Raw genomic sequence first — 5,770 nt, forward strand, 5'->3', positions numbered from 1 at the left:
TCCCTATGTAGTTCAGCTCCTCTTGAGTTAGACCATCTTCGTTTACATTATCAAAACTTGGCCCTTGCTCATCAAACTCGCCTACAAAGTGTATTGGCTTTTGAGTCGCCATCAGAACTTTGTCAAGCTTGCTCTGAAGCTCTCTGATATCCTTTTTCATACGCTGTTCTTCACCAGAGCCCTCTGTACGGTTTGCTCTATCAAAGTCGTCGCCATAAGTATCATTAGACATGGCTAGGTTCTCGACTAGTTCCATTGCCGCATTGATCTCCTTCCCAAGAAAATTTCCATTTGAAGCTGTATCGAGTTGGTTTCTGATTTTGGGGAGTGCACCTCGGTATAAAGTACTCAAGAGGGATGCCTCTGAGAAGCCGTGGTGGGGGCATTGGTTAGTGTAGCTTCTAAACCGTTCCCAAGCTTCGCTAAAGCTCTCGTTGTTGTGCTGCGTGAAGCTTGAGATTTGGTTTCTGAGCTTAGCCGTGCGTGATGTGGAAAAGAACTTTGATAAGAACGCCAGTTTACACTGCTCCCAGGTTTGTATAGAACCCCTCGGGAGGTTCTTTTCCCACTGGTGAGCTTTATCACCGAGGCTGAATGGGAACAAGCGTAGCTTGAAGCTATCTTCCGAGACACCATTGATCTTAGTTAGGTCGCAAACCCGATCAAACTGATCTAGATGCTCAAGAGGGTCTTCTCCGGCTAGACCGTGGAACTTTGAGTTCTGCACCATGTTGAGTAGGGAAGCTTTAACTTCAAAGTTGTTGTTTTGAACCGGTGGAGCTTGAATCCCAGCTCGGTATTGGTGCGCATTAGCTCGGTCGTTCTCTCCAACAAAGACCGGAGGAGGTTGTCTCGGAGCTTGTGGCGGTGGCGGATGAACATGGTGGGCTTGTTGCTCGTTTCTATTAGCTTGTTGTTGGTTTTGCTGAGCAAGCCTTTCGTTCCTCTGAGCATGTTGTTGGTTAACATAAGCTTGTTGTTCATTCCTGCCTGCCTGCGCCTGATTAGCATGAGCCTGGTGTTCGGCTTCGTGAGCCTGTTGCTCGATCCTTTGCTGTTCTGCCATTCCAAGTCGTTCAAAATGCCGTTCCCTCTCGCGAGCTCGCTTCTCAATCCGGTTGATGTTGTCGTCGTACGGTAGAGGCGGTTCTGTGCTCCGAGACCTGGTTTTCATGCACCTGAAAGCAACACAAGAACTTGCAAAGAAGTGAGTAAAACAAAGAAAGGTAAAATCTTGAACTCAAGAACAAACAAAAGACTAATGCTCCGACAAGTTGGCAACGGCGCCAATTGATAGATAAAACATTTTAGGTCTCAGGGCTATCAATCCCCTTTGTCGAAGTAGCACAAAGAGGTATCAATCCAGACAAGTCAACGAGACACTAGACTATGATGTTTGTTCATTTAAGTCAAGACAAAAGGTGAAGGTTTCGAACTAAGCTAAGTGACAAACGACTAAGCATGAAAGGTAAAGCAAATGATTAGATCTAAACAGAGACTGGATGCAAATAATAGCTAAACGATTCAGATGATGATAATATGTAATAAAGCAAGGGACTTTAGACGAGATACTTGATTCGGGTGCTTCCGAGTTCAACTAGTTGGTTAATGAATCAAAACATCAAGCGGTTTCATTTAACTTTGAACTCAAGGCATGTTAATCTTCTCATGAAAGTATTAAGCATCTAAACTGATTCTCCTTCATACCAAAAATGTCTTTTGAGAAGCATCGAATCAATCAGCAATAAGAGTCAGTTCAAAAATGTCATTTAAGAGAACAAACTATCACTCTCGCGATGAAAGACTCTTAAACCCATAACCGAGTGGTTCAGACATTTCTACAAACACTTTTGATGCAAGATATGTCTCAGATCTGAACCTCAAGTGATGTGCTTGGATCCAGCCTAGAGATCTCGTCGGTTAAGGAATGAAACATGCAAGACTAGACACCTAAACCCACTAATCTACCTTGAAAGCACCCTAATCTACTCATCTAAAGCCGCTTAAACGACTAATCACTAATCATAACGAGCTCATTAAGTCTTTTGCAAGGCGTGTAGCTAGTCATGATGAGGAGTTTAATGATAGATGACAAAAGAAAATAAAGAAAGAACAAGATTTCTGATGCAAAAACGAGATATCAAATTAGAATGATCAAGTTTTTCCAAAGAGGCAAGTTCTTAAAGCTAAAAACAGATAAGAGATAAGATTCTTAGGTTTTTAGTCTCAAAATGTATATATAGCAAAGGTAAAGTGTCGCGGGTCAGCCCGGAACAAACCGGGTACTGAACCGCGTTCTTGGGCTGATGGGTGAGTGCCACGGTGTGTCGGAGAGTGAAGCCGAGGTCTTCATGTCGAGGAGCGCACGTGAGTCCAGATCCAAATGAAGATCTCGTGAAGAACACGTCAAGAACATGCATGAACCCTAGTCTTTGATCCATCTTCACGTGTGTGTTTTTGAGCAGCTTTGTTCTTGATTCTGGGCTTGTGACAATGGACCTCGGGATAAAATGCTGAGGCGCTTGGACGTCGAGGGGTTCGGGAGAACAGGGTCCGGCATGCACGCCGAGGTCGCTACACCGAGGTGCATGTTCAACACTTAGTCGTTTCCAGCTCCTTTCTTACGTGTGCATGCCTTGATCCCAACGTGCCGAGGTATCTGTACAAGGCCTAGCTCAGGATACTTCCAAAATATGAGCCTTGACTTGGCCGATGTCGAGGTAATGATGCCGAGCCCTGAAGAAACACTTAGCGCGTATCGCAACATATTTGGGCCCGTATCAACCATGTCGCCTTCCGGCGGCAGTAACTTTCGACCCACGACTCCGAATGCTCTGAGACCAGTTTCATAGTCAAGGTGACTCAATAAACTCGAACTTTGGTGAAGAAACCGTCGGAGCTTGGGTAGTGGAAGTCTTCCTGGACTTCACATCTTTGAACCGCATCGAAATCACCGGAAAATAAGCTGTTCGGACCGATGTGAACTCCGGAGATTTTATCTTTCAAACCACTCGTCCGAGTTGAGCGATCCCTACTGTTCTGAAAAGGTCTTTCACAGATCTCAAACTTTGATGAAGACCGGGTAAGCTGATTTGGTCCGGAAAGGCTCCGTCCGCCGTGACCTTTGTACTTCGCCGTTCAGTTCTCGGATGCGCGTAATGTTGATGTATCTTCCGGAAGCAGTATCTTTCTCCCTACTGGTCCGAATTGGATGATTCTAACTGTTCTGGGATCTTTGTTTTATTATCTCCAACTTTGCTGAAGACCCCGCCAACTGATTCGAACCGGAAGGTTCCCCGGATTTCTGATCTTTGAATTGCACAGACAAGGACAGATTTTGGTCGAGAAAAGCTTCCCGCGGCAAGAAAAATGACCGAGGGCTGTGTACCGCGGTGAGCTTTTTGGTCATAAAAATTCTTTCGCCTCGGCCAAAACTCGACCCGCGGTATTAACGCCTGATCTTCGACCCAGGCTGACTTTGGTCGATCGGTACGGACTTTGGTCGGTGCTGAACGATCGGTAAGCTTTTTGGTCGAGGTTGGATGATCGGTAAGGATTTTGGCCGGTAATGAGCGATCGGTAAGGATTTTGACCGAGGTTTCTGTCCGTCCGGTACGCGATTTGGCCGAGACATTCCTCCAAGCGGTTTTCACCATTTTTGACCGTTTTCTTCACCGTCTTCTTCTCTGCTCCTCTTCTTAAGCTCCAAATGACTCCCAAAGCACCTGATAAAGACCTCAAAACATGCAAAACTCTTTGGGACCTAATGCAAGCCCTAAATCCTATTTTCATGCCTAAAGACTCAATTTACATGGGAAAACACATGATGAGGACTCTAAAATGCACTCTAAATGATGTAAAATATAGACATATCAGAGGAACAGGCTCAGGGTAATGGAGCTGGTAATGCAGCTGGTAATGGAGTTGGTCAAGGGTTACATCAGGTTAATGTTCATCAGGAACAGGTGAATCAACAGAAAGCTTATGTCCACCAGGGACAAGCTCCAGCTCATCAGCAGAGGCATCAGGCCAATGTACAGAATAGACAACAGGTGCACCACCAACATCAGCCCTTCCAACACCAGCAAAGGAGATATGAGCAGCCATAGGTCTATGTTAGAGAGAATGACAGGGCAAATGCTCATCAGTATGGAGCTGGAATTCAAGCACCACCTATGCAAAACAACAACTTTGAAGTGAAGGCATCCTTGTTGAATATGGTTCAGAATTCAAAGTTCCATGGATTAGCAATGGAAGATCCCTTGGAACACTTGGATCAATTTGATAAAGTGTGTGACCTGACAAAGATAAATGGAGTTTCTGAGGACAGTTTCAAGCTCAGATTATTCCCCTTCAGTCTTGGTGACAAAGCTCACCAATGGGAGAAGAATCTTCCAAGAGGCTCCATTCAAACCTGGGAGCAATGCAAGCAGGCCTTTGTATCTAAGTTCTTCTCCACCTCCAGAACTTCTAAACTGAGGAACCAAATCTCTAGCTTCACTCAACACAGCAATGACAGTTTTGGTGAAGCATATGAGAGATTCAGGAGCTACACCAACCAATGCCCACACCATGGGTTTAGTGAGGCTTCTCTTCTCAGCACACTTTATAGAGGAGCTCTTCCCAAGATTAGAAACCAGCTGGATACGGCCTCCAATGGAAACTTTCTAGGAAATGAGATTCATGCTGCTTTAGAGCTAGTGGAGAACTTAGCAATGAGCAATGACACTTATGGTGAAGACTATGACAGATCAAATAGATCTGAAGGTTCAAGCTCAGAACAGAGGAATTGAAGCCATGCAGCAGGAAATCAAGGAATTGAAGCAAAACCAGGCCTCCAGCTCAAGGAACCAAGGCCATCTACCTGGAAAGCCTGAACCCAACCCCAAGGAATATGCTGTATTTGAGAAGGCACTCAATGAGACACCACTCACAATGCCTCTCATGGATGCATTTCTAATGATGCCAAAGATGGGTAAGTTTTTGAAAGATGCCATTCTGAACAAGACTAAAGAGCTTCAAGGCATGGTGGTACTAAGTCATGAATACAGTGCTATCATTCAGAAGAAGTCCATTCCAAGAAAGTTGACTGATCCAGGGAGTTTCACACTCCCTTGTGCCATTGGACCTCTGCTATTTTCTGGATGTCTTTGTGATCTGGGAGCATCTGTCAGTTTGATGCCATTCTCCATAGAGCTTGGCTTTAGAGTCTTCAAACCTGCAAGGATCTCTCTTATCCTTGCAGAAAGATCAGTTAGATTACCTGTTGGGATGTTGGAAGATCTGCCTGTTAAGATAGGTGGTTTTGAGGTTCCCACTGATTTTGTTGTGCTAGAAATGGATGAGGAACCAGTTGATCCTCTTATCTTGGGCAGGCCATTCCTGGCCACAGCAGGAGCTATTATTGATGTGAGAGGTGGGATCATAGAGCTTCAGCTTGGGTCTGAGAAGCTTAAGTTTGATGTGAATGAGATGATGAAGAAACCCACAATAGAAGGTCAATGCTTCTATGTGGAGACAATGGATCAGTTGGCTGATGAGTTGCTTGAGGAGCTGAATACTGAGGACCCTCTTCAAGCTGCTCTAACCCAAGAACAAGGAGAGAATGAGTTCTTAGCAGAAGAAAGTGAAGGGTATAAGTTCTATTTGGACAATGCTAGAGAACTTGGTCTTGAGACAAGGTTTTTGGAACTGGAACAAAGTGACTCTGAGGTTTTGGCTATCAAAGGATCAAACACTAGCCAATGCAGCTTTGACAAAGATTGGAATG

The 5,770-nt window shown here is 44.9% G+C and overlaps 2 non-coding genes across 2 annotated transcripts; one reads left to right on the forward strand and one right to left on the reverse strand.

Moving 5' to 3' along the window:
* The first annotated feature begins 368 nt into the window (after positions 1-368).
* Positions 369-475, forward strand: LOC112086267. The gene has a single exon (XR_002899389.1). It is a non-coding gene; the product is annotated as a small nucleolar RNA R71 (small nucleolar RNA).
* A 3,997-nt stretch (positions 476-4,472) lies between these two features.
* On the reverse strand, positions 4,473-4,579 carry LOC112086295. Its single transcript, XR_002899417.1, has one exon. It is a non-coding gene; the product is annotated as a small nucleolar RNA R71 (small nucleolar RNA).
* Between the last annotated feature and the right edge of the window lie 1,191 nt (positions 4,580-5,770).

The sequence above is a fragment of the Eutrema salsugineum genome, unplaced genomic scaffold, assembly GCF_000478725.1.
Source record: "Eutrema salsugineum unplaced genomic scaffold, Eutsalg1_0 scaffold_21, whole genome shotgun sequence".
NCBI lineage: Eukaryota > Viridiplantae > Streptophyta > Magnoliopsida > Brassicales > Brassicaceae > Eutrema > Eutrema salsugineum.